General features: G+C 47.3%; 1 protein-coding gene and 1 long non-coding RNA gene across 5 annotated transcripts in view; one reads left to right on the top strand and one right to left on the bottom strand.

Moving 5' to 3' along the window:
- Window positions 1-26676, top strand: part of LOC138921740 (uncharacterized) — a 76741-nt gene that overhangs the window by 10770 nt on the left and 39295 nt on the right. The window contains exon 2 of the long non-coding RNA XR_011434589.1: window positions 2406-2522. This is a non-coding gene — a long non-coding RNA (uncharacterized lncRNA). The remainder of the gene's footprint in view (window positions 1-2405; window positions 2523-26676) is intronic.
- The window catches only part of RTL9 (retrotransposon Gag like 9), a 79157-nt gene that overhangs the window by 27518 nt on the left and 24963 nt on the right, over window positions 1-26676 (bottom strand). The window contains exon 1 of one of the 4 annotated variants that reach the window (XM_070256892.1): window positions 21311-21380. The exons of 2 other annotated variants lie outside the window; for them this stretch is intronic. The gene's annotated coding sequence lies outside the window, so the exon portion shown is untranslated. Of the gene's footprint in view, window positions 1-15367; window positions 15542-21310; window positions 21381-26676 lie in introns of those variants that run through there. One more of the 4 variants, XM_070256890.1, reaches the window with a different exon arrangement.

Here is a 26676-nt window from a genome sequence, read left to right as displayed (position 1 = left end):
TATACAACTATGTACCGGGGGGCTTTGGGGAGAAAAAGGAAAAAATAAAATCTTAAAAAAATAATAATAATAATCATTGATATCAGGCTGTGTGGTAGAAACTGCTCCTGGTAGTCTGGACTGGTAGGAGGTGAGACTTGAGCAGGTCGTTGAAGGGCAGGGAAGAGGTGGATCTATGGGGAAGAGGAGCTTTGGATTGGTGAGAGGGGCAGAGAGAGACTGGGAACGGCCTGACCGACGTCATGGAGAAAATGATCCTACAAAGCAGTTCAGGGAACAGTGAGTTCATTTGGCTAGCACACTGGATACATGTAGGGGCAGGCCTGTGTAGTTGCACAGGACCGGGCACTCACGAGGGCCCCATGCGTGGTTTAATGCACTGCTGTCACTGTCTTCAAAGTCAATAATTTTTTAACATTGGGCTCCACATTTGCATTTTGCACCAGAGCCCACAAATGATGTAGCCAGTCCTATATAGGAGAATGGGAGGAGGTATGGCTGGAAAAGCAGGGACACTCTTGGGAAGGACCTTGAATGCCACTTTGATATTTGCTCCGCAGACAATGAGGAATCAGTAAAAGTGTTTGAGTAGGAGAGTGATATGGTGACTGTGCTTTTAGAAAGGCACATGGGGGTGGGGGTACAGATGGATCGAAGAAAGGAGGGATGGGAGTTGGTCAGGAGTGATAAAGCAATGGGGCCCTGGACCGGAATAGTGGCAGAAGACGTGGAGAACACAGGGGTCTTCACTTTATTCAGTTATCCATTCTGCAGATGTTTACTGAGCATCTGGTATGTGCCAGGCTTTGTGTTAGGGGCTGGAATTCAGGGATGCAGAAGACTCCACCCCCACCCTCAAGTCACGGAGGCAGATAAGTTAACAGACCATGCCAGCCCCTTGTGCTAAGGGCTAGGAAGGGATTAAGTTTAGGGTGTTGTGGGAGCCCAAAGGAAGGGTACCTAACCCAGACAGGGGATTCAGAGAAGATTTCCAAGAAGATGTGATACCTGAGCTGCCTCTTGAAGAGGGAGTAGAAATTTGCCCCATGGATAAGGCACAGAAGGGCACTCCAAGAAGAGGAAACAGAATGCGTAGTATTATGGAACATCCACTGCGTGCCAGGCACTGTCGTTTAGGCTGAGAATCCTTGTTCTCAGTCTGGTAGGGGAAGCAGACAACTAACCAGAGAATAACCAGATGATGTGGAAAGTGCTATGAAATAGATGCTGTGGGAGTATGGAGGAAAGGCATCTAAACCAGATCCGGGAGGTCAGGGAAGGCTCTTCCTTAGAGGTGTCTTTGGAGCTATGTGTTGTAGATGAGAAGGTGTTAGCTAGGTGAAGAGAGGGAGGGAGGAGAGGCCAGGTAGTGGGAAAGATGTGTGCAAACCTGCAGAGGTAAGAAACTGTCAGTGGTCTCAGAGAATTGTAAATGATTCCCTATGATTCAATTATGGAATGAGCATAGAAGGAGCATGGGATGATATGACCAAAGAGATAGGCCTTAAATGCCAAGCTAAGGAATTGGGACTTCATCCTATGGAGCAGTAGTTCTCAGGCTTGACTGCACATTGGAATCACCTGGAGAGCTTTTAAAACCCACTGATGACTAGATCCCACGCCCCAGGACTTGGATTTAATTAGACTGCGGGGGAGGTCTTGGAATTTTTTAAATCTCCCCCAGTTTATTCTAATGTGCAACCAGGATTGAGAACCACGGCTTTTGGGTGGGAATTCTCAAATTTGAACACTCACCAGAATCAGCTGGAGGGCATGTTAGACATAAATTAGGGGAGCACCCCCAGAGTTTCTCAGTCAGTAGGTCTCTAATAAGTACCTACTCTGAATTTTCAGAGATGCTGTTGCTTCTGGCCCCAGGACCACACTTTGAGAGCCTCTGGTCTCAGCAATTGTGAAGCCAGTTACACTTAAGCGGAGGGGGTATATGAAATGACCTGATTTGTGTCTTAGAAAAATCACTCAGACCACCTTGAGGAGAATGGTCGCAGGGGAAGGAAAAGGGAGGTGAGGAAACAGCAAGCTGTTGAAGGTGTCAAGGCAGAAGACTACGAGGGAGTCCTGAACTAATGCAGCGGCAGAAGGAATGGGGAAAATGGATCAAATCTGAAGAATGCTTAGAAGTCGACTTGGCAGAGCTTAGTAACTGGGTGAATGTAGAGGTGAGAAATAAGGGTGTGGGAGAGACAACTCTTGGGTTTTTGCCTTGGGCAACTTGTGACTCCCATTGTACTGGGCGTGTTGTTTACTGTAATCCAAAATTCACTTTGTTACCAGCCTTGGGGTGGGAGGTTGGGGAAGGAGATTTCCTACCCTCAAATCTCATAACAATAGTCCCAGGAAATTAAAAAAACATCTCTCACTGTCCACTCAACCCCTACTTTCAGCACCATGAGTCCTCGCTTGACCCTAATCAACTTGGGATTCTCTTCAAAACACCTGGAAAGGAAAAGGAAGACGGTGATCACCCTGATGTGATGACCAGCCAGCCACCTGAGTCCCAGGTAAGGGGCCTGCTCCTCTGTCATTACGCCAGGTGTGTTCATGTCATTCGTTCGTCATTTTAATATTTATAAGGCAGCTGCCTAGAGGGTTTTTCAAATATTCACAGAGGCCACGTTTCACATGCAGGTAAAGAATTCATACCCTGCTCTTATATAACCGGGAAAACAAATGCAACTTAAAGGGCAGCCTGCAAAGGCATTCATTCTGCATGGATTTAAAATGTGTAAAAATGACCAATTTTCCAGTACATCATCGGTCGTGACTATTTGTAAGTCTCCTCCGTGGGCAAGTAGACTGCCAGCAATCAGCAGGACCAGCAGGATGATGGATGGGATAATTGTCCATTAGAGCACGGATAACTCTTGTACTGTAGGAGGGTGCGACAGAATACAGACGTGATAGATGGAAGAAGAGCGAGCTAATGTGACAGGAGTTGCAGCTCCACTTCTGGTAGTAACCATTCTCTGGCTGCATCGATGATTAATCAAAGACATGTTCTCATTTGAAACTCTTTGCTCACCGGTGCACAATCCCTGCTTTGGGTTAAATTTAATAGCATCATTAAAAACTGCTGTTCAAGAAACTCAAATTACTTTTCCCCAGAAGAAATCATGCCACATTAGAGGGTGCTTTTGTGAGCTCAGGGGCAGGGGCCATGGAGGGCGTGTGCCTGTGTTTAAATGTTTAATATTGGAATCCTCAATGCCTAGCACAGGGGCTGACACATACAGAGCACTCAATCAATGTTTGCTAAAGTAAAGTGAAATGAATTAATACATTTGTCCATTCATTCATCTGTTTATTCCTTCAACAGACATTCATTAAACATAGGAATTAAGAGCTCTGGCCCGGGAACCAGATGCTTCAGGCTTCAAATTCTAGCTCCAAGCAGCTGTATGAACTTGGGCAAGTTACTTAGCCTCTCTGAGCCTGACACCTCCTGTATAAAATGAGGGAAAGAATAGCACGTGCGCTCAAAGGGCTGCGTGAGGGTTAAATGCGTTAGTGCATGTAAGTGTTTAGCACAGGGCCTGGCCCATAGTGAATGCTCACTAAAGGGCAACTGTTATTATTATCATCGTTGTTATATATACTAGGCTAGGCCTTTCTCAAGTAAGCAGGTCCATATAAAAGGCACAAAATCTCTTAAGAAATGACAAGGCTCTTGGCCAAAGCTGGTTTTCATTAAAGTGGTTATTTATGGTTCCCAGCCCAGAGCCCTGCTGCCCTAGGCCTGCCATTCCTGGCCTGGTGCCCTCCTGTGGCAGCTCAGGCTGTCTCTAGGCGGGTTGTGCTCTCTAGAGAAGCCTGAGACATTGCGGAGCGGGAAGGTGAGGGAGGAAGGTAAGGCCTGGCAGGGATCCAATTAACCATCAGCATGCAACCCCCCGCCATGCCCCCGTCTTGTTACCTCCCTTGGGTGTCTTTCTGTGCTTTTGTATAGCTCTTCTTGGCAAGATTTCTACCTACTAATTGCCATTTCTAATGTTTACTCTCTTGGCTCAGTTGAACGAGATTGTCATTAATTTTAATTTTAATTTTAATTTTAATTTCAAGGCACATAGTAGAGAACATTTGACTTGGAGGGCAGGCAGGAGGTAAGGGAGGCAATACAACTTAGTGACTAGGAGAGGATTTTGGAGATGGAAACAATTGGCCACTGAAGAGCTGTGTGACCTAGGGCACATTACCTAAGGTCTCTGAGTCTCAGTTCTAGAAAAGGGAAAGTGAGAATAATAGTTGTCGAGACTAAATGGAAACCATCTAGTATGGTGCCTGGTGCACAGTAGTGCTCAATAAATGGTGGCTATGACTATGATTCTGGGGTCCCAGATGTGGCAACAGAAGCCCAGAGAGGTTAGGGGACGATACATGTAGCTAGTTAGTGGTAGAGGCTTCTTGCTCCTTATTCTCACTACCAAACTAGGCCTGCCCCTTTCAAGGCCTTTACAGTCTCCCACTTACACATACTCGGATATACCAATTACAGTCATGCTGTTTTTTACACGAGGTAAATTTAATACATTAAATTCTGCTTCCCATATCCATCTACCTGGAATGTCTCACGAGCAGCTCGAGGGCAGGAGCTATAGATTGTTCATCTAATATGTGCTCAACAAACGCTGGGTGAGTGCTGGTAGTTGAGCTAGCCGTCAATAACCCATCCGAGTTGTGTATGTCCCACAACTCCTGTGTTGCATTACAAGCGGTGCAGAAAAGTGGAACGGATGCATTGGACTCACACAGGCCTGGGTTTGAACTCTACAGTTGGAAACTGGGTATAAAGCACCTATCAGTGCTGGAAAAATGCAGTGCCGGATAAATGGTAACAGTACTAGCAGTACTGATAACTATTAGCAAAAAGTGCAGTAGGAAAAATTCCCTAAGGGTTAATTTTGTTTTGTTTTTTTTTAAAGATTTTTTTTTATTTTTTCCTTTTTCTCCCCAAAGCACCCCCGGTACATAGTTGTGTATTCTTCGTTGTGGGTTCCTCTAGTTGTGGCATGTGGGACGCTGCCTCAGCGTGGTCTGACGAGCAGTGCCATGTCCGCGCCCAGGATTCGAACCGACGAAACACTGGGCCGCCTGCAGCGGAGCGCGCGAACTTAACCACTCGGCCACGGGGCCAGCCCCAGGATTAATTTTGTTTTTAAGGGCTATGAGGGGCCCCAAATATGCTACGTGGAGGAAGTCCATTGTAGCTGAATCAGGTGAGCCCAGGTTAAAATGCCAGCTCCCCACGTAGCGATTGTGTGATCTCGCATTCCGCTCCCTGAGCCTCAGTCCCCTCATTTGTAAAATTAAGATAATGACAGTATCTGCCTCACAGCTTTGTGGCGAGGATGAAATAAGACACGGTATGCAAAGCGTACCATAGCACAGTACCTCACACATAATAAGGACTCCAAAAGGGCTATTTTATAAATTAATGAAGGTGTGTTATCAATAAAATGGCATGAAAGAAACTCCAGACATCCTTTAGCATCTGCATGAGATTTGAAGGAAAAAGACAGAACTCGGATAAGAGCTGGTTAAACCACCTGTCTCTTCCCATGTAATACCTAATGCCGGAAACGCTAGAAAATTAACGTTATCAGAACAAACCATTCTCAGTGAATGCACAGAAACAAGTCGCTGTTTCACAACATAACCACACAGTTGCTGCAGCTCCGAGGGTCCCTCAGACTGTGATTAAGTGTTGAAAAGGACAAGTCCAACACATATGGAATAGTCAACGTGTCACCTCCTCCCAAATGGGTAGAAACAAATGCACCAATAACCAACGAACCCAAAACAGAAAAACTGAGTCAAAGCAGTTGAGAACCGATCACAGTAGTGACCTCACTGGACAGATCCTTCAGCTCTCGACCCTGGGTTTGCCTGCCAGACTGGAGACCCTCTCAGGCTGAGCAGCTGACCCTGGCTCAGAAGTCTGCTATCATGATGTTGCCACATGTCCTCTCTCCTCTTTATGAGTGGAGGGGAGACTGGACATGATGCGATGGGACCGGCTCCCAGCCTAGGATGCAAAATCTGCCTTTTCTCCTCTTTCTGTTGCCCCCCCCCATTCTTGTTTGGGCATGCACTGAGAATAGCACTCAGGATTCCTGCATTCTCTGACTCCTTTTTAGTGTTTGGATTGGCTGTTCGCCAAGGCAACTGAAGAGCATTTTCAAAGAGTAGGTGAGTTTGGGGAAGATCTCTTATCTTCTCCAGTATTTTCCCTCCCCACAAATTAAAGCAGTCAGAGACCCCCTTGGAAAGAGCACACAAGTGCTCCCAGGGCTTCCAAATTAAAGTTCCTACAAGACCCTCAACAAGGTGGTCATTTTCAAGGGAAGAGTACCCAGGTGGGCTAGCTGCTTTTAAGAAATTTGAGAAGTGACACACAGGTTCCATTTCTGATGTGAAAACCACTCTATGTTCCTTGTAAGCAACGGTTTGATGTGTTATAGTGCAGTCATGGGTGTGAAACACCTGGTATTAACCAGAATAGGGGTGACTTGCTCACAATTTGGGAGGGCAGGTAAATATGGCTTTGCCTCCTGGTCTGGTATCTGGCCCAGACATGCAAATTCCTGTCTGCAAACTTATTCTTCCCTGTCAGAATTCAATAGGTTCATATCAGTAGCTGGCAGAAGTCCGTCTGTGGTTACAGTAAGTGCCACATGGCGACAGGTAAGGACAGCAGAAGGCTGCCAGAAAAGGGAGCCCAGCTTGTCTGAGGGGCAGGCAATCTGGCTTGCCAGTCAGGGGAGGAAATAGGCTCTGGTCCAGGGCCAATATTGGAGGTGCAGAGAACGGAAGCGGAAGAAATGCGGAGAGGGAAAAGGAGAGGACAACTACCATGTGTTGAGCACTTACTCTCTGCCAGGCACTATGCCAGGTCTGGGTATGTTCTCTCATTTGATCCCAGCAAGAGCCCCCTTTTAGAGAAAGGGAAAAACTGCAGCCATACGGAAAAGACAGATCAAAAGCAGGAACTGGGAACAGCACAAATACCAAAGTACCCAGAAGGCAAAGGAGTTGGAATCAGTCGCCAAGAAAAATTCAGGACCCCAAGTTCTTTATAGTCATGGCGATTGGGATTACGAGATTTGCAGCTAAACCACTCCATGATTCAGCTGACTCCCTTATTGGGCCAGCTCTGCCTGTCACACCTCGAGGTGGCTAGTAAGGGCTGGTTTGGCAAGGACTTGGACCAGAAGAGGGATGGACAGGTGTCTGCAATAGATTCCTTCCAAGAGTAAATTAATAGCCAACATGCCATAAAGCTCCAGCTAGCATGCTAGCGAGAGAAGAGGATCAATGATTTGCAATAGAAAAATTGGCGCATGAATTTATCTCTGTTTATACAACTATAATCAATGCTAATCATTTCCTTGTTTGGAACTAAGATGTTCTGCCATCATTAATACCTGTTGATAAATGCAAATATGCTTGAATTTCATTAGCAGAGACCCATGCTTAAGTGTACTGACAACTGCAATCAAAGCGCGGGTCCTACTGAAACGAACACACAATAGAAGTCAAAACAGAACTCTGATTCATAAATTGTTTCAATAGTCTTCCCCCACAGACAACATCAGCCCTCGTTTGTTCGTGAGCCAAAACTGTCCTTGGCTCTGATCAGCAGTCAGTGAACAAATGACACTGTATTACAGCATCCTGCCACTAGAGTGTACAACTCACACACGCGTGAAAAGCAAGCAGCTCTCGCCGTCAGACCGCCATGCCCACAACCAGAAAAGTCCAAGCGCATAAAAAGACTTAGACCCTGCTTGGTCCTTTGAAGGGCTAGAAAACATTTTAAAGGTGAACACACATCAGAGAGATCCATTTACACTGATCGGGCTGTGAAACGAAGTCAGAGGGGTTGGATGAGAACCTCAAACAATGACAACACAGTTGCATTCCCAGCTGTGTTAAATGACCAGCATATCATGATTGCCTTTTCACGCAAATGTCAATGACATAATCCTAGCAGGCTTGCAGCTCTCTCACTGGTGTAATAAAACAATGACCCAATTATTTTGGAGGGCTGAAGCAGCAGATGTGATGACTGGGTGTGTTGTGCAGGGCTCTGTGTGTGATGGACGGGGCACAGTAGGGCAGCAAACTGTGCGCCGAGGATTTGAAACCCGCCTCCCGAGCCAAAACTCCTGCCATTCATCTGGTCGGAAAAAAAATAAAGCCATTCAGCATGAAAGTTCCCACTTGTTCTCATGACGGAGGCCAGTTGGGAAAATGTGGCGCAGCACTGATTGAAGCAAATTCTGTTTAAAAAACCAGCCGGTCTGTGGGTATTTGTTTATTTATAACTCCCCCCTCCCACTCCCCCACACCCTGCCTGGTTCTGCAAAGGGTTTGAGATGAGATTTGAACACTGAAAGTTTGTTTAAGTCCTAAACAGGTCCAGCTACTTTTTAGAATGACAACAAAATGAAGCCCTTCGAATGAAGTGCCTTGCTCTAGAGACACGGCCTCGGCTTTCCCAGTCAGAGCTGGACCTCCTTGTATTCCGTGGTGAGAGGCACATTTGCATCAGACCACCCTCGTCCCCAGCGCTATGTTTTAAAATAAACCAGGGAAATAAACATGAGCCCATAAGGCTGAAGCCTGAAAAAATAAAGGAACATGGATTCGCTCCCTCCCTCACTCATTCACTCAACAAATATTGATTGGTACTTATTCTGGAACACACTCTATTCTAGGCACAGGAGAATCAAAAGTGCAGAAGACCCAGTCTCAGCCCCTGAGAAGCTCCCAGCCCAGTGGGAAGGACAGACAGTAAACGAGCTCCTATACTGCAGCGTGCTCAGTGCTGATTCAGTTCGCAGGCTCACACTCAGACTGCCTTAGGGTCAACTCTTGGTTCTATCTTTCACTAGCTGTGTGACCTTGGGCACTTTACTTAACATCTTGTATCCTCAATTCCATCATCTGTAAAATGGGGCTAATAATAGAATTGACGTCGTTGGGTTATTATGAGGATTAAATGAGATAATGTGTGTAGAACACTTAGAACAGTTCCTGGCACATAGTAAGCACCCAGTTAAAAGCTGGCTTTTTATGCTTTCTCTTCCTTTTGTTTAATTTTTGTAAGACTCTGCGTCTGGTGATGAGACTCCAAGGACTGGTTTCTAAAACAAAACTGCTTTCAACAAACTCCTCCCTTTAGCCTGATTTTTTTTTTCATTTGGAATGACACAGTTCTGTCATGATTTTTCCCTCAACAACCATATGTCTGGCAAGAACCTCAGGGAAAAAATATGTCCCAGATGGTTTTGTTTATGTCAGCCTACTATGTGCCAAGCACCCCTCTCGATGCAAGGGACATCTTGCCAAGCGATAAAGACGAGATCCCTGTCTTCTTGGAGTTTACATTCCAGTGGGAGAGACAGACCATAAACAGATAAATATAAACAGACATAATTACCCACAGAGGAGAATGTGATTAAGGAAGTATTGCCGATAAAAAGAATATTAGGGAGGGGAAGGAAGGAATTAACATAGGTGGTCAGAGAAGGCTTATCTCAGGAGCTAACATTTAAACTGAGACTGAAAGGTGAAGAAGAAGCCTCCGATGTCAAAAGAGTCCAGGCAGAAGGAACAGCATGTACAAAGGCCCTGGGGCAGGAAAAGACTTTGGGAATGCTCCAGAAATCAAAAGAACAATGTGGCTGAGACATACAGCCCTGGCAGGGAGGTAAAGCAGGCAGGATTATTATACGCATTTTGAAGATAAGGAAATGGAAAGCTCAGAGAGATTAATGGACTTACCCACAATGCCTTGCACATAGTAGGCGCTCCATATGTTGTAGAAGTCTCAGTCAGTAGGGCGGGGCTGAGGCCCTCTGCCTTCCAACTCCGGACTGAGATTTCCCACCACAACTAGGAATCAGCTACCCAGAAAGACTGAAACATACAGTCTTTTTTGTCGGTGAGTCATAGGCAATGCGCATTAGAGTGTGGGGTCGAGTGGCCCCAGCTGCCGCCTGAGTGTAAGGGGGGGAGCGGTGGGCTCAGGCCGTGGCTGAAGCTTTTTAGCATGTTTATGATGAGCTGAAAGCACTCACTGCTTAATTTAAAATACCACTCACACATACACATACAATTCAGCAGCTGGGGGAGCTGCCAGGAATTGAGGCTAAGTGTAGAAAATTGGAGGATCAGAAATATCGGGTACCCAGCCTGGTTTCCCAGCTCCCACGAGCTGTCTCTGACCCCATGCAGTCCCATCTTCCCTAATAAGCTCCTGGAGGTCAAGACATGGCTGGAGGCAGCAGCGGTTTGGGGAAGGGAGGCCTCCGCAGGCCCCTTTGTGCCAGCCACATGAGCAGTTCTACGTGGTCTTAAGCTTGCCCGCCTTCCTCCTCATCCATGCCTATTAAAATGCTCCTCAAAGCCCAGACCCACTCTCCCGGTGAAGCCTCCCTCTGCAGCACCTCCCAACTCTCCCCATCTTCGTGTTCCTGGAAATCTGACAGTTGGGAAAACTCATTTGGCCGTGATCGCGAACTGGCTGGGCTGGCTGCTGTTTTTTCCGGTGCATGTATCTTGTCTCCCCAACCACACGGGGGCCCTCCGCACACACTTGAGGAACTGAGTTGCTTTCTTCAGTATTCCCGCAGCTCTCAGCACAGTAGTATGTACACACTGAGAGGCCCATGTGCGTTTGCTCATGGGTGGCGTGGTAGTATCGTTTGAAAAGCCTTTTGAGTAGAGTACCTACTCTTAATTGAAAAACAAGAACTTCAACTTGACAAAAATGTGAAAACCCTCAGGAGTGTCCAGTTTCCTTCCCATCGCTCCCCTACACCCAGGACCCTCTGCCCACAAACTGGCTGAACCTGCAGCCTTCTCCATCAAAATGCCCCGCAAGTCATCTCTGTGCTCACAATATCCCTTCTGACTGGGAGGTCCTCTCTCCCAACTCTACCCATCAAAACCCCAACGCACCCTTCAAGGTCCAATCCAAACGCCATCTGTGCCAGGAAGCCTTCCCGGGCACACGTCATTGCCTTGTCCCTGAGCCCTCCTAGCACCTTGTGTCTACTTCTTTTATGCTATAGGCTGGTGAGCTAAAATTACCTAGGTGTAAATCCCAACTCTGTCACTTCCCGAGGCAACCTCAGTTTTCCCTTCTGGAAAAGGGGATAACAACCTGCCTCCATGGGATATTAGAAGTTGCCAATAAAATCGTCTCTGCAGCCCACTCAGCACAAGACTTGGCCGAGGGAGCTCAGGAAGTGTTACTGGTCATCGTCATCTTCATCGTCTCGGGAAGCAGGGTGAAGAAATGGTTAAGAGTGTGGGCTTTGGAACAAGACACATCTAGGTTCCAGGCTTGCCTCCGTCACTCCCTAACCGTGGGACCTTGGACCAGTCACTTCCCCTCTGAGGCCCAGGTTCCTCCTGTGTGAAATGAAGTAATAATAGTTTCCCCGCCTCCATCAACTCTGTTTGGAAGGTTCAAAGACATAAGGTACGCAAGGTAAGCCACTGAGCACAGGCTCCTCACATCAAAATCGCCCATTCAGGTCTACACACCGCTCCGACCTATGAAACTCCTGTCCGGACGCACACAATATTTGACTATCTTTGAATCTCTCCCTTCCTAGCCCAGCCCAGAACCTCTGCAGCTGGCAGGCCCACAATAAATCATTGTTGAACTGAATTGAAAACCCAAACCAGATGTGCCTCCTCCCCTGTCAAATGAAGCTTTCAAGCTGGTGGGTTGGGCCTGCTGCCCCTCCGGCTCCCCCTCCCTCGGAGCTCAGCCGCCGCCATTGTCTCACCGGGCTCTGGGGGATGCGGCAGGGAGGCAGGGAGGGAAGAGCACTGTCTGCTCCTGGGGACTCGAGCCAACTGCCTTTGAAGGTCGCTGTCCTGAAGTCTCTGAATGAAAAGAGGCGGGTTTGATCCCTGCACCCATCCAGCGCCCAGCTGCTGCGGACACCCGCCTCTCCCCCAACACCAACAAATGGAAGTCAACGAAGGTGGCAGGACAAAGCTCCCTTCTCCTTTCGCAGCGATGGTGACACTGAGCTTCAGAGAAGTTCAGCTCCGAAACCGTGGGACTGGGCTTCAAGGCAGAGATCAGCTGGCGCCACAGGGAAGCTCTAACCACTTGCCTACCCTGCTTCGAGGTTCGTCTTGCTTGGGAGGGCCAGAGGCATGTATTTATCACCCCCTCCCCGGACTCCCGGGAGCAGAACAGAAGGCTTTACTGGGGAAAAATAGTCCGAAAAGTACAAATCTGTTTTAAAACTACAAAAAGAGGCCAGTGTCTTCCGTGTTTCTGAGCCAGAGCTGTGTAGACAGAGCACAGGGTGCAGTACGCTGTCCAGCACAGGGGCGAGGTGAAGAGCCAGACACCAGAACTCTGGCTGTGTCACATACTAGCCTGCCTGACCCTGGGCAAGTGACTTAACCTCCGTGTGCCTCTGTTTTCTCATCTGTCCCAAGATGCCAATAACAGGACCTCCTCACACGGTTGTCTATAAGAATTAAGTGAGCTGATGTTGGTAGAGCACTTACCGTGTGCCTGGTGCACGGTAAACACTATACGGACTGTTTGTTAAATAAAAATAAATACATATCTCTGTCCCTTTGTAGCAGACTAGCCTAGAGTCAGGATAGTCAAGTGGTTAGAGCATGCCTGTGGACCCTGTTGAACTCTGCTTGTAAGCCCAGTCTCATGATTTCAGAGCTGAATCTCTCTGAAGCACAGTTTGACCATCTCTCACGTGGGGATGCTAACAGTCCCAGCGCCGAAGGCTCTTGCGAGTTTTCAATGAGACAGCTCCCAGTGCCTGCCATGGCAGAGGGAGCAAGCCCCCACCAAAGACAGGGTGCTCCTCGTCTGAATCTTGGAGGATGCTGCCTCCCATTGTTTGCCTCTTCTGGTTAAGTTACTACATGATCTGTAGTTTTGGAAATCCTGCCACAGTAAAGGAACAATTTCATCGTGTTGCCAATGAAATTCCCAAACATTTTATTCGAGAGGCAGAAAAGGGAAACATTTTTGGTCATTTCTAAACCACTCAAGCATGGGCATCAGTTTCTCCACTCAGCAAAGCTGAGCCCCAGAGCTGCAGAAGTCACTGTGCAGGACAAACTCGAAGGCAGGAGTATTTTCCTGCAAACAAAAGCCATCTTTGTCTGCTGCCCAGCTTTGGGAGAAAAACTACCTCAACCCAGGAGCTTGGAAAATTCTTGAAAGTTCTCATTTTATTCCAGCAAATCCAACCGAATTGGCAAGACTCCTGGCCATGTGAACCTGAGTCAGAATGAGTCGCCTCTACCCACCCCCTCCCCACAGCACCCAGAACCCAGCAGGGTACACTGGGCATCAACACACATTGGTCGTCGATTCCTCCATGGGAGCCCCAGATTCCATTTCCACAATGTCTGCCTCATTGCCAAAACACTCGGAAAGCTGCACTACAGAACATTTTGAAAACAGGAAAAAAAAGCATCCATCAACTCACCACTCTAACACAACTCTTAATTTTGTGTGGAAAGTTCTCTTCCAGTCTTTATCCACGTGCAGACATATTTTTACAGCACTGTAGTCATAGGGAAAAACTGCAGCAGCTTCAGCCAAGAACCAGATACCATACAGCTCATGTCACTAAACTTTCCAAGTGAGAGCTTTTTCTTCCCTCATTCACTCCATTCATTCATTCAGTCATTCATTCAACAAACATGGATATCACCAGGCTCTGGTGCTCTGCCCTGAGGAGTATGGAGATGAAGATGACTAAGTCATAGTTCCCGCCCTCAAGTAGCTCCCAGTTTAGTGGGGGAAACAGACAAGTCAGCAGGAAATTATAGCACATTGTGATCAATGCATAAATGCTGTGAAACCTCAGAAAAGAAGCATTAAAGGTGGGCGGGAAAGGGGTGCGCGGGACGAGGGGGGCCAGGCAGAACATATACAAAGGCATGAAGTCAGAGGAAAGCAAAGTGTCATCAAGTAGCCGAAAATAGTTCAGAATGGCTGGATCATAAGCAGATGGCAGTGGACGCAGAGACAAAGGAGGGGGGTGGCAAATCATTAAGATCAAAGGTTTCGGTTTCATTCTGAAGGCTGTGGGGGAGCTTCAGAAGGATTTTAAGCAAAGTAGTAGTGCAGTCAACTGTACATTTTAGGAAGATTGCCCCAGCAACAGAATGGAGGGTAGACGGGAGAACATGAGATAGGTAACGGGGGGACCATTTAGCAGGCTGTCACAGTCATTGACCAAGATAAGGAGGGTGTAAAGGAACGAGATGGCTTCCCCACTTACACGCTGTGTCACCATAGTAGGTGACTTAACCTCTCTGTGCCTTAGTCTCCTCTTCTGTAAAGCAAAAGTAACAATAACATCTCCCTTGTGGCGCTGCTGGGAGGAGCAGATGAGCTACTGCACGCGAAGCGCCTGGCGTAGTGGCTGGTACCCAGAAGACACTCAAGGATGTTGGTGTCCCTTCCCCTCATTCCCTCTTCTTCCACCTCACCCTTCCTTAAAGGCTGGCACGGTATGGAGCATGGAAGTGGCCGAGGCAGGATTCTAACCCAGACAGTCTGACTCCAGAGGGCAGTGGAGAAAGTTTGAAAGTGCCGTTGTCAGGACAGTTACTTAGAAGGATTGTTTAGCCGAGTCGAGGGCCCAGCTGAGGTTGGAAACTATGACTTTCGAGTGGGACTAATCAACAAAGTGATGGGATTTTCTCCAGCAGTGCTCCTCCATCTGGGTGTAAGCACAGAGGAGCAGGCTGTCAGTTAAATTTATCCAGGCTTGGGTTTTTGCCTAGTGTTTGTGTCAGAAAGATATAGGGCAAGGGAGTTGAGGATATAGGCAAGATCCTGAAGTCTAAGTTCCAGGAGTAAGACAAACAGACCTGGCTTCAAATCTCTTAGCTGTCCTGTCCTAGCTGTGGGACTTTGAGTAAGTCACTCAACCTCTCTGAGCCCCAGTCACCTCATTAAAAAAAGAGAAACATACCTGTCGGATAAAGTTACTGTGAGAATTACATGACATTTTTGAAATGATGTGGTAAGATGCTTGGGATGTGCCTAGCACATATATATTCATTGTTATTTTTATCATCATCATCATTTTCCAGGATGGATGGGGAAGGAAGTAAGGTGAGAGGGGCTGACGGAGTGGGAGGACGAAATGGGCTCAAGAGCCTGGAGATCCTCCTGAGGTAAAAGGATGAGCTCTGAGGCCAGCGGGCAGGATGTGGATGGTGGAGGGTTCTGAGATGGAGCGGTTCTGACCGATGATGAAGCATGGCATGGCTAGGATGGGGGTGTGTCCTGCACATGGATCACGGATGTCGAACTCACCCAGAATGATGTCAGGACTTGGGGTGGAGAAGAAGACAGTGAGCCAGATGCCGAACTCTTCGTTGAATGGGTGAGGGAGGTGGTTTGACCAGGAGGGGGTGGTTAAAAAGAAGAGTCGATGAGGAGAGGAGAGAAGAGGGTGCTGTAGGCAGATGGCATAAGAAGGAGGAGTTCTTGGCCGCAGGCGGAGGAGTAACGGTCTGGCAGCAAACAGGGGAAGCCAGAGCATAGACCCCACCTCCCAGCCCTAGGGCGCCTGTGGTGTGGGAGTGTGAGCAGTGCCCACTAGAGGGCACTGCGGGCAAAGCCGTGAGCGCCTCCGTGGAGACTCAGGTTTCAGCGCTGCAGGCGCCGAGGTAAACAGTGTTCTGTGAAGTTTACTCAGAGTGTGGGGCGAATTGGCTCCCGTGGGGTGGGGTTTCCAGAGGGTACGGAAAGGAGTGGGAGAGGGCAGTAGTAGGGAGACGACTGAGTCGGGGGTGGGGGTGGGGAATGGGAGCACAGAGCAGAATGGGGATGGTATGGGAGAGGACAGATGACTGGCAGGCAGGCTCAGTCTGGGCTGTCGCCAAGGACTGGGGGATGTGAGGCCTGCGGGGATTAACTGTCCTCAGGCTTCCAAATGGAGCTTTTTTCCTTTACATCTTTTGTTTATTATAAAAGTAACGCATGCTTGTTTCAAACAATTCTAATCATTATTGAAGTGAAAATCCGCCTCCCCTATCATGTTCCCCCGAGGTAACCACTGTTGACAGTCTGTCTATCCTTCTAGATATTTCTCCTATGTAAAACATATAATATCATTTAAAAAAACCAGAGCCCACTGTACTAATTCTTCTGCAACTTGCTTTTGTCGCAATACTATATTGGAGACATCATTGCATATCAGTATATAAAGATCTAGCTTGTCCTTATTTGTGGCCACATCGTCATTGTCATCATTACAGTATGCAGTAGACATAGGACTGAGTAGCAATTATTGAATGCTGTGCTCTGTGTACTAAGTATTTCACGTGGATTATCTCCATTACTCTTCACGACTTTATGAAGGAGGTATTAGTTTTCCCATTTTATAGATGAGAAAATGGAGCCACAGAGAGGTTTAGAAACTTGGGCAAAGTCACACATCTCATGAGGGCTAGAGGAGGAAGTCATTTATCTCCTTTACTCTTCACAACTTTATGAAAGAGGTATTATTTTTCCCATTTTACAGATGAGAGAATGGAGGCACAGAGAGGTTTAGAAACTTCGGCAAAGTCACACAGCTCACAAGGGCTAGAGGAGGAAGTCAAACCTAGGCAGTCTGACCACAGAGCCCAAATTCTTGATCATTACATAGTGAAGCTTAGTCTGTCATTACTTGGATGTACTATAAATTATTCAACCAGTCCTCCACTGAGGTCATTTAGGTCATTTCCAATTTTTTGCTATTTACAAAAGACGTTTAAATGGATATTCTTATACATGGAGCATTTCAAAAGGATAAACTCCTAAAAGAAGACTTGCTGGGTCAAATGATGTTTCGAGTTGCTCTCCGGAAGTTGGGCTAATTTAGACATGCACTGAGAGTGAATACACATGCGTGTTTCACCATATGCCCACAAACGCTGGGTTTTAGCAACCTTTTCATTTTTGGCCAATCTGAGAGGTAAAAGATGACACTTCAATCATTTCAATGCTGTTTGAATTTACATTGTTACTACCTAATTTTTACTGCGGTTGGGAACCTTTTCTATGGTGTATGCCTTTTGTGTCTCCTCTCTGACCTGCCTGTTCCCTATTCTTTAGCCATTTTGCTAGTGGATTGTTCAACGTGTTTCCGCTGACCTACAAAAGCTCACTCATTCATTCCTTCAACAAGTATTTTCTGAGCACCTACTGTGTGCCAGCCGCTGTCCTTGCACTGGGAATACAGTGGCGAATACAGTGGCTGACGTTTGAGTAGAAGAAAGAGATAATAAGCAAATAACTAAATGACGTAATGGCTGATCTTAGTCCTCTGTCTTTCAACTTTGCCTGAGACATCTCTCGCCATCCCGAAGTTGCTCAATTGTTGCACAGTCCAATCTGTCATTCTTTTTCTTTAAAGCTCCTAGGGTTTTTTCTTGCTTTGCAAAGACTTCCTACCTCAATATTTAAAACATATTCTCCTGTACTTTCTTCCAATCTTTCAGTGGTTTCTCTCTTTAAAATCTAAGTCTTTGGCTAAGCTGAAATATATTTTGGAATAAGGAGTGAGATAGAGATCCAGCTTTATTTTTTCGGATGGCAGGCCAGCTGTCACAGGAAATGGCACCATGTATTGAATGGGGCGTCCTTTTCCCCAGAGAGGGTGAAGCGAAGCCCACAGAAAGGAAGAGCCTCAGCTCAGGGTCACGTAGCAAATTAGTGGTGGCAGAACCGGGCAGAAATTTAAGGTTCCAGGGGTTGCTGACTTCCATGGCAGCAATACACAACTGAGCTCGCCATGGCTCCATCCGCTGGTGCACTTGACCCCCCCTCCCTGACCCTCGCCAAGATTCACTGTCTGCGGCCAAGGCATCTTCCCTTTCTAATAAGCCCCCTGACCTCTTGCTGAGAGATGGGAGTGCAGCGACCCATGGTAGCTCTGTTCCTTATAAATAGGCGAACACCTGCTGGTCTCTGCTGAGACACCTCGCATTGAGGCAGCTTGGGCTGCAGAGAGCTGGAGGCAGAGGGCAGACAGATTTGTCATTTAGGAACCAAAATAGGAAGTGTCTATTCTAAATAAAGAAATCTGGCGTTGTTTTCGTTCAGTCGCTGACGGAGCAGCTGCCGTCCCGGGAGCCTTCCAAGGGGGCTGCCTCGAGTTATGCCAAAGTGATAAACTGGCGGTTTGGAGACTTCTGGGGCTTGCTCTGAGGCCCCGGCTAGAACCGGCCTCGAGGCCAAAAGGTTTTCTGGAAAAGGCAACTGTTTACCCCACCTCCAATGCAGCTGGGCCTAATCTATTGCATTTGGTGTTTCCTCTACAGCTTTTCCCTTCTCCCTCTACATTTCCTGGGGCTGTGGACATTTTCTCAAGCCCCAGGAGACAGGCATGCAGGAAGGTGTCTTCAGGGAAAAAGAAAAGAGAAGCGGGAGTTGGAGTTATTCAGGCTACTTGGGTTGACTATTTTTTTATAGCTCATATTTTCCCTCAGTTACCAGGAGATTTGCGGTCAAAGTGTTCGAACAAAATAGGTGGATAATTGCCTCCATTATTTCACTTGCCTTTCCGTGGATAGACATAGCCGAACAAATTGGTGAGTTGTTATTGTCCTACTAACCTTGGTGGGTATTTTGTTGCTTCTCTCCTAAACCCTGCTGTAAATTTACTGCTTGTAATAAGGCAAAACAACCTTTTAGCACCCGTCTGCCTCCCACCTCCAGGCGGAGTGGGCGGCCAGCCTCTGCAGTGAGATTCAAGGGCCTTCTGCCCATTTCAAGGACCCCTCCAACCGGTCACGTTGATGTCAGATATTGTCACCACCCACACAGTGGAAAGAGACCAGAGTTCTACCGCCAGCTCTGCCATGAGTCACTGTGTGACCCGAGGCAAGTCACTCTGCCTCTCTGGGACTCGGCTGGCTCCCAGTAAATTGAGAAGGTCTATCTAAGCGGATCCCTACCCAGGCTCCTCCTCAAGATCGCCAGTGGTGCTTATTAATATGCAGATTCCAGGCCCCATTCAGACTTACTGAATCAGACTGCCTAAATGGTCAGAGCCACTGTATCTGTATTTCAAGAAAATTGCCAGTGACTCCATTGTGCAGCCAGGTTTGGGATCCAGTGAGCCAGGTGACCTCAGGGCCGCTTCCACCGCTGACATTAAGTGGTTCCATCCCTCCCTCGGCACTTCAGTGTTCTCTCTCTAAGAGAGGTGCTTCCCTTCATCCCCCTCTGCAAAGGCGGAGCGCATTCTCTCCTCAGGAGCCCTGAAGGCTTTCACCACTTGTTTGTCAGATATTAAGCAGTCACCTTTGAGGAGAGGACCCAGAAGGAAGGGGCACACACATTGTTGATGCAGAAGGGGGTCAGGGGAGAGAAAAACAGCAGCAACAACAACGGAAAAATGGGGGGCTGGATCTGTCTGAAGGCCAAGGCAGTCTGAGACCCACTGAGGACACAGAGGGCGTTGACATATTGTAGGGACCTCACCTGAGCCTCGTTTTCTCTGGGGTCATCTCTGCAACACAATGCAAAGAGGTACAGCCATGCTAGGAAACAGCCTTCCTGTTAGTTGGTGAGGTCTTATGGCTCCTGAGGTTGATACCAGCAAGTGAGGGTGTGAACACGTCTCTCTCGGCCACTGGGGCCATCTGACCTCAGTCCCCGGGCCCAAACATAACTTGAAACAAGAGGCCTGTGAGAAGCACTGGACTTTGACATCAGGACCCTAGAGCTTTGGGGAAAGCTCTGAACTAGAGCCCTCTTCTCATAGCTGCCATCCTGCCCTCGCTTGGTGATCAAGAGCCCCCACAACCTGCTAGTTTTATCCCCCAACTCTGCTGACCTAGATCCCTGACAATCCAGCTCTGTGCTTGAGTCCACTTCATTATTCATTATTCACTCGCCTGCTATTTACTAAGCACCTACTCTGACCTGGCACTGGGTTAATTAGGCCAAATGGCAGCAAAACAGACATGGTCCTGGCCCTCAGAAAGCCAACAGGCTAGCACAGTAGTTTTCAACCTTATCAGAATCAGCATCTCTCTCTCTCTCTCTCTCTCTCTTTTTTCGGTGAGGAAGATTGGCCCTGAGCTACGATCTGTTGCCAATCTTCCTCTTTTTACTTGATGACTCCAATTCCCAAAGCAACATCACAATTGTCAACATTATTTTCTGAAATGGTGAAGGACTCTAGGTAAGGCTCTGAAAAAAAATCAATCGTCCATCTCTTTACACAATAGTTTCATTAAAACTGTGGGGTCTGTGGGGGGAAAAAACCCTTTGAGCATACATGTAAAATATTTATAGTATAAGTTCGGATCATTATAAATTAGGTTTTCACCTCCATGGAAATCCAATAGAACATTCAAAAATCATGCGGGTGCTGGACTATTCTTTGTTTTGGTGGACTGTCCTGGGCACGGCAGGACACCCAGCATCCGTATTTCCAGTCCACTAAATAACCTCACAAATTTTCCAAAAGTCCCCTAGGGGGCAGTATTGCCTCAGTTGCAAGCCGCTGGTCTAGCCTTCAGTTCCCATAGGGCTGGGGCTTTGTCTGGTTCTCCCCAAGCTCCCATCCCCTTCATGCCTGCCCCCAAAGAATGGACTCTCCTCCTTGATACCAGTGCTCCGCCTCCGCTTGATCAGTTCAGCTAGGCTGGGTAAGACTGCCGTTCCCACCAAAGCCAGCTGCTGGTCTAGATTGCAACATGTTGTTGCCTTTAAGTGCTCCCACTGAACTTAGCTCCTGCAGCTGGGGCTCCTACCCCATCGCTAGGGTGCCGCTACGTGGAGATAACCAGTCCTTCCACTCCGCACCCCAGCCCCCCACCCCCTCCTCCATCCCTGCACCCTAGCTGTTGATAAGCAGTAGAACAGGTCCAAGTACAACCAGGTTGGAACTTGAGTCTCACCAGATCCCTGTGGCCTTTTGCTGCCGGCAGATAGATTCCCTTAGGATATTGAAAGAGGAAAGAATTCTCTTCTGCAAATATGTAGCCAAAGACAGTCAGCCACCCTCGGGGCTTGCTTCTACCAACCTTTAGACAGCTTTCTTGTCAGCGTCAGAGCGATATCCTCAAATCATTTGAGAAGCCTGCCCAGTTCCCTGAAGGGCCCTGTGGCCGAGAGTATGTGCTCTGGAATCAGACAGACCCGGGTTGAAGTCCAGGGTCTACCTCATACTGCTGAGGGACTTTAGGAGTTTCACTTAGACTCTCTGAGCTGCAATTTGCTCATCCAGAAAATAGTGATAATAATAGTACCTACCTCCATAGTGTTCTTCTAGGGATGAAACAAAATGAGTGCCTTTAAGATGCTTAGCAGAGTGTCCGGCAATAGTAATCACCCAGAAAATGATAGTTACTGTTGCTATTCTGGGATCACATGGTGTGCGCTGAAAACTGGCTCCTGCTGACTTCATTTGTCCCGTCCTACATGTTTCCATTTTATCTTTTAGAACAAGTTAGACATTCTTGTGAGGCTGACCAGTATGGGTCTGCATCCTGGGTTGAAGTTCCATCTTATGAGAAAGACCAAGCTCGTAAAATCTTCAACTCTCTTCACCCAGCCAAAAAGAATGTATTTTCATTTTTTCTGTCCTGTCTCATTGCACAAAGAAAATCTGAGACGGAGTCATTGAGCAGAGCAGGATTGGGGAGCAGGATTAACTAGGAACTGTACTTAAATACAGCACCCACTTTCTTAGGAAAGTCAAGAATGGTCTGAAAAGATGTCTGGTGAAGTTGGCCGCATGGTTAATCACCTCAAGCCGTGTCTGCAGGATGTCAGAGCTTTTGGAGGAAAAGGGGAAAACACAATCAATCATGCAGGTGCCAAAGAGAGCATTGAGCTCCTGGGCAGGGATGGTATTAAAAAGTCATCTTGGTGCATGCAGCTAGATTAAGGCAACAGACATTTTGAAGGTTCTAGCTTGTTTACTTAGCATTAAGAAAGGGTCTTGAGCAATCCAGAAAGCAGTGAAGGGAACAAGCAAAGGTTTATCGAGCAGTCAATATGTATAGGGCACCTACTATGTGTGTGGCACTGTGAGGGCTATAGAAAGCAAAGGAATGTAATAATCAGTCTAGAACGTTCCCTTGAAGAACTTGCTACCCAATCCGGGAGTGGAAGTAGCGTGGGGAGAAGAACAAATCCATAGACAAAGCATTAGAAAGCCCTTCAGCTGGGGCTTTCTGAGTAGGCTAACGTCCTTTTAGTTGCTGTAATTATAGTCTCACAAAATCAAGCAGACAAGATTTCTGCCATTTGGTAAAAGAAAAAATACAGTCAAGCTGATTAAGGTGGCTGTTTGACTTTACAAGGACTTACACAGAGTGGTTCTGAACCAGGTTTGGTGTCAGGCAGATCTGGGTCTGAGTTCTGGCTCTGCCACTTTACTAGCTGTGTGACCTTGCCCAGGTTGCCTAACCTCTCTGAGCCAGTTTCCCCCTTGTGGAAATTGAAGGTAATAACAGTACCTTCTTGGAAGAATTGTTGTGAGAATTAAAAGAGATACATTATGTAAAGCACTTAGCACAGAACCAACCACACAGTTAATGTTCCCTAAAAAGGTAGCTTACTATAATCATTAAAAGAGAGAAAAAGACTATTGCTAGCATTGGCCAAAGACATCTAGAAATTTCGAAAGAACATTCCACCGTCTCCCATTAGCAATGGGAGCGCTAGTATTCTCGGGGAAGAGCCGGCCAGGCCTGGTCAAACGGTGAGGTGAAGAAAGTGCTGCAGCAGTCCTGCGCCAGCCACTCCTCCCCCAGGTTGATCTGGCGTTCATGCTGCCACCTACTTGCCCAGAAGGGGCTCCCTTCTGCCATTGAGGCCCCTCTCTGGGAGCTCTTGGTCATCCAATTTCAATATTCCATTCTCAACCTCCCTTTGCAATTTGGCATCCTACATCTCCTTCCCTGAGGTACAACAACACTAGAAAGGATAGGAAAATGCTAATGTGACCTTTTAAAAAAGAGTGAACTGTATGTAAAAACCCAACAGCGCCTCTTGGAAAATACGTGTACACAAAACCCCACAAAAGGCTCTGACTCATGCTTGGGAGAAGCAACAGGCACACCTGAATAGATTTTTCTAATTTCACTGGCTAAAATTTGTCTGTGAGTCTCCATCGCAGTATGTATAGTTTCCACCCCAAAAGGAAACGCTTTGGGTTATTAGGAAAAATCATGATGGCGATTCCAACAGAATGTGGATGACAGAATTTGCTCCCGAAAATGCTACCATGTGTATTTTCTTGTTTCCTGGTTATTAATACAATACATTTTGCCTCTAAGTCAAATGTTTTTACTTATGCCAAGAAAAATCGTGAGTTACAGGAAATCTAACAGGCTTAATTAGTGAGGAGTTTAACTTAATCCAGTGGTTTTGCAATAAACCAGACCGAGTCAGGCTCACTCGCTGCATTTAATGGGAAGTGAGTGGTCAGAAATGGCCTTTAGCAACCTTGTTAGAGAAGAGGCACATGATGCGCACAAACAAGGCTGGTTCTCCCGAGGTAAAAATGACAGGCTGAGGTCACTGTAATTATCAACAGTGCTTTTTGCATGCAGGTTCCTATTACATGTGTTACCTGTTGCTTTCAACTTTCCGTAATTGCAGTTTGCTATGGTCAGACAGTGCTGTTTTTCCTTCTTTTTACCAAGCAGCCCACTCGGGAGAAAGTCATTCATGGCCCCCCGAGTTTGCCCTGTAAGTGTATTTTAAAAGGCAAAGTTTCTTAGTCCAACCAAATGAAAGCGATTGGAAAAGTTCACCATAGAAACGAGAGGCCTATTATGTGTAATAGCTGAGCTCTTTGCAGCCCGATCCTGAGCACTAGGCCACAATTTCAGATGAAAGAACCTGTAAAGGCTTCAGAAGACAGCAATGAAGATGATTAAGGGATTGGAAAAGAGGATCTAGGGGAAAAGGTTAAAGGTATTAGGATTATAAGGACGATTTAGCCCCCAGAGGAAACAAATGAAGGCTGACCAGCTGTTCTTCCTCGCTGTTGATGGCACAGAATAAATGAATGGCAGCACGAGGCACTTTAGGTTAGATGTAAGAAAGAACTTTATGACAACAAGTCTCCTTAAACACTAAAGGCCATTCATTCTTCACCCCTAAAACATTGGTAGAGCCCCAACCACATGTTGGACTGTGTGCGAGGCACTGGAGGAGGTCACAGCCTAATGAGGGAGATACACCAAATAGATCATTACCAGACAGTGGGAGGCATGCTATAATAGAAGGAATTTGGGATGGCTTGGATTTTAAAAGGGCAATAGGGCGCATATAGCATAATATTATATGTCACCTCTGGTGGGGTCTGAGGCAGCACCAATAATGAAGTACGTTGATATTTCTAGAGAAAAACAGGAATATTCACACAGGGTGTGATAAATCAAGACTAAATAGCCTTATGCCAGTTCAAGTTTTTCTGCCAAATGAATTTGCCACAAACTTACAAAACACTCTCAGTTTTCAGAGCTTTTTGGGTTTTAGAACGATAGATATGGGACAGCGGATCTGGCAAAGGGGAGTCTGGTCCAGCAGTAGGACTTGGGAATGACAGCGGACTTGTGGCCACAGCCAGAGCATGTATTTCTAATGTTCTAAGGTGTCCCAACTCTGCTGCCTCAATACCATAGACAAATGTGGGGAAGATGGCTCTGTGTGTGTGTGTGTAAAGCATGGGGAACCTCCTCATTCCTCCTCAGGTCAAGCCTCACTTTTAGAACCTGTATATAAAGTAGCCCCTGGCAATGTATCTCAAAGGAATTGACCAAATAGTCAAATGTTATTGCTATGGTTTCAAATATCTGGCCCGAAGTCCCTATGAGCACGCCCACAAATTTTCAGAATAAGCATCCTCATGTGGGGTTTGCAAAGTGTGGTAGAATGAGCGTGGGGCCTCTGGCCTTCCTTTTTTTTTTTTTTTGAGGAAGATTAGCCCTGAGCTAACATCTGCTGCCAATCCTCCTCTTTTTGCTGAGGAAGATTGGCCCTGAGCTAGCATCTGTGCCCATCTTCCTCTACTTTATATGTGGGATGCCTACCACATCGTGGCTTGCCCAGCGGTGCCATGTCTGCACCTGGGATCCAAACCGGTGAACCCTGGGCGGCGGGAGCTGAACATGCGCACTTAACCCCTGGGCCACCGGCCATCCCATGGCCTTTCTTTTTAACCTGTGTTCTGTGAAGAGCAGGGGCCGGGAGAGACTGCTACTCTGCTTCCTCTCTCACACCTACTCCAGTGGATGGCAGAGCTCAGCTTGGCAAGAGATAAAGACAGCTGGAAAGCCTACAGGGAGGGGCACCTGAGCACCTGGTTATCTGGATTGGGAAACACCCAACTACCCTCTGCCAGCCAAACAGCTTCACTTAGGGGCTAACCTCCCTTGAGGGGGAACACCCAGTGAACCCTTCCACACCCTCAGAAGTTGTTTGCTTCCTGAAAAAAAAGGGGGCAGTCCTTGAGTTCATTCTCATTCTGTTTCCGGTCAGAAAAAGGAGACGCCCCCCTTCAGGGGCCATTTTCTGCTACCACCTACCCACAACCACCACCTACACCTAAAGTTCAGAGAAACTAAGGCCCTCTTTTCATATTTAGACTCCCACAAAACCATATCCTCTGCCCTGGTCCTCCTCTCTGCCCTCCGGGAATCCAAGCCCACATCATTTCAGGATGAGCTCAGCCTACAACCACTCCCTCTGAGGCCTGGCTTCCCAACCTTGGTCATTCCAAAGCGCATATCTGTTGCAACACACAGGGCCCACCCTAGGCAAAACTGAGCCGGGGACACAGCCTTCAGTCCGCTGATTTCCCAAACCCCCACGCCCTGCCTCTGCTTGCCTTCCTCTTCCCTGGGGAGTCTGCTTCCTATAACCCTTCCTCTCCTCTCCCTACAGGAAAGGCTCTGATAAAGGAATTCGCACTCAGATATAAATAATAAGCCTTCCTTATCCACGCACACATGCCAGACCATCCTTTGCAATTGGACTCAAAGAAATCGTGCACTGACAGTAGAGTTTGTGGCATCACTCATAGGCAAAAAGGAAATATCAGAGGGCCTGGGGAGCCTTTTCAGAACCCATCAGATTATGATGTGGGGCCACCCAGTCAGCTCTCATCTTCCTTATGTAAGGTGGACTGTGGCAACACTCTTCAGAGGAATGGACTCTATTCTCTGAATTCGAGTCAGGTGGTGCAGTCAGACATCAGGAGGGAATATCTGGAACTGGGACTGACCTGGAAAGTCTGAAATGTAGGGTTGTCAAAGCTTGAGGGTGCTGGAGGGAAGGGGTTGAGGAAGGAGGGGAAGATTTTGACAAAAGAGCCATGTTGGTGAGAAGAAGGAAAGAGAAGCAAGGGAAGACACAGTGGGGGAAGAGAAATCTGGATGGCAGTGGAGGTGAGCTAGAGGATTAGTAAAAACAGATTTAAGAAAACAGGTAACACCTTTTGAGCGCATATTTGGTATGGTCGCTGTAGCTGTGTTGTCTCATGCCATCCTCACAACAGCCCCAGGAGGTGAGAACTGTTATTAGATCCATGTACAGGGGAGGAAACGGAGGCTCACTGAGGTTAGGTAATTTGTAGCAAGTCACACAGTCAATGAATGATG

This window comes from Equus caballus, chromosome X, assembly GCF_041296265.1.
Source record: "Equus caballus isolate H_3958 breed thoroughbred chromosome X, TB-T2T, whole genome shotgun sequence".
Lineage (NCBI taxonomy): Eukaryota > Metazoa > Chordata > Mammalia > Perissodactyla > Equidae > Equus > Equus caballus.
The sequence above is the reverse complement of the archived record's forward strand: the minus strand, read 5'-3'. Positions and strand labels throughout refer to the sequence as shown.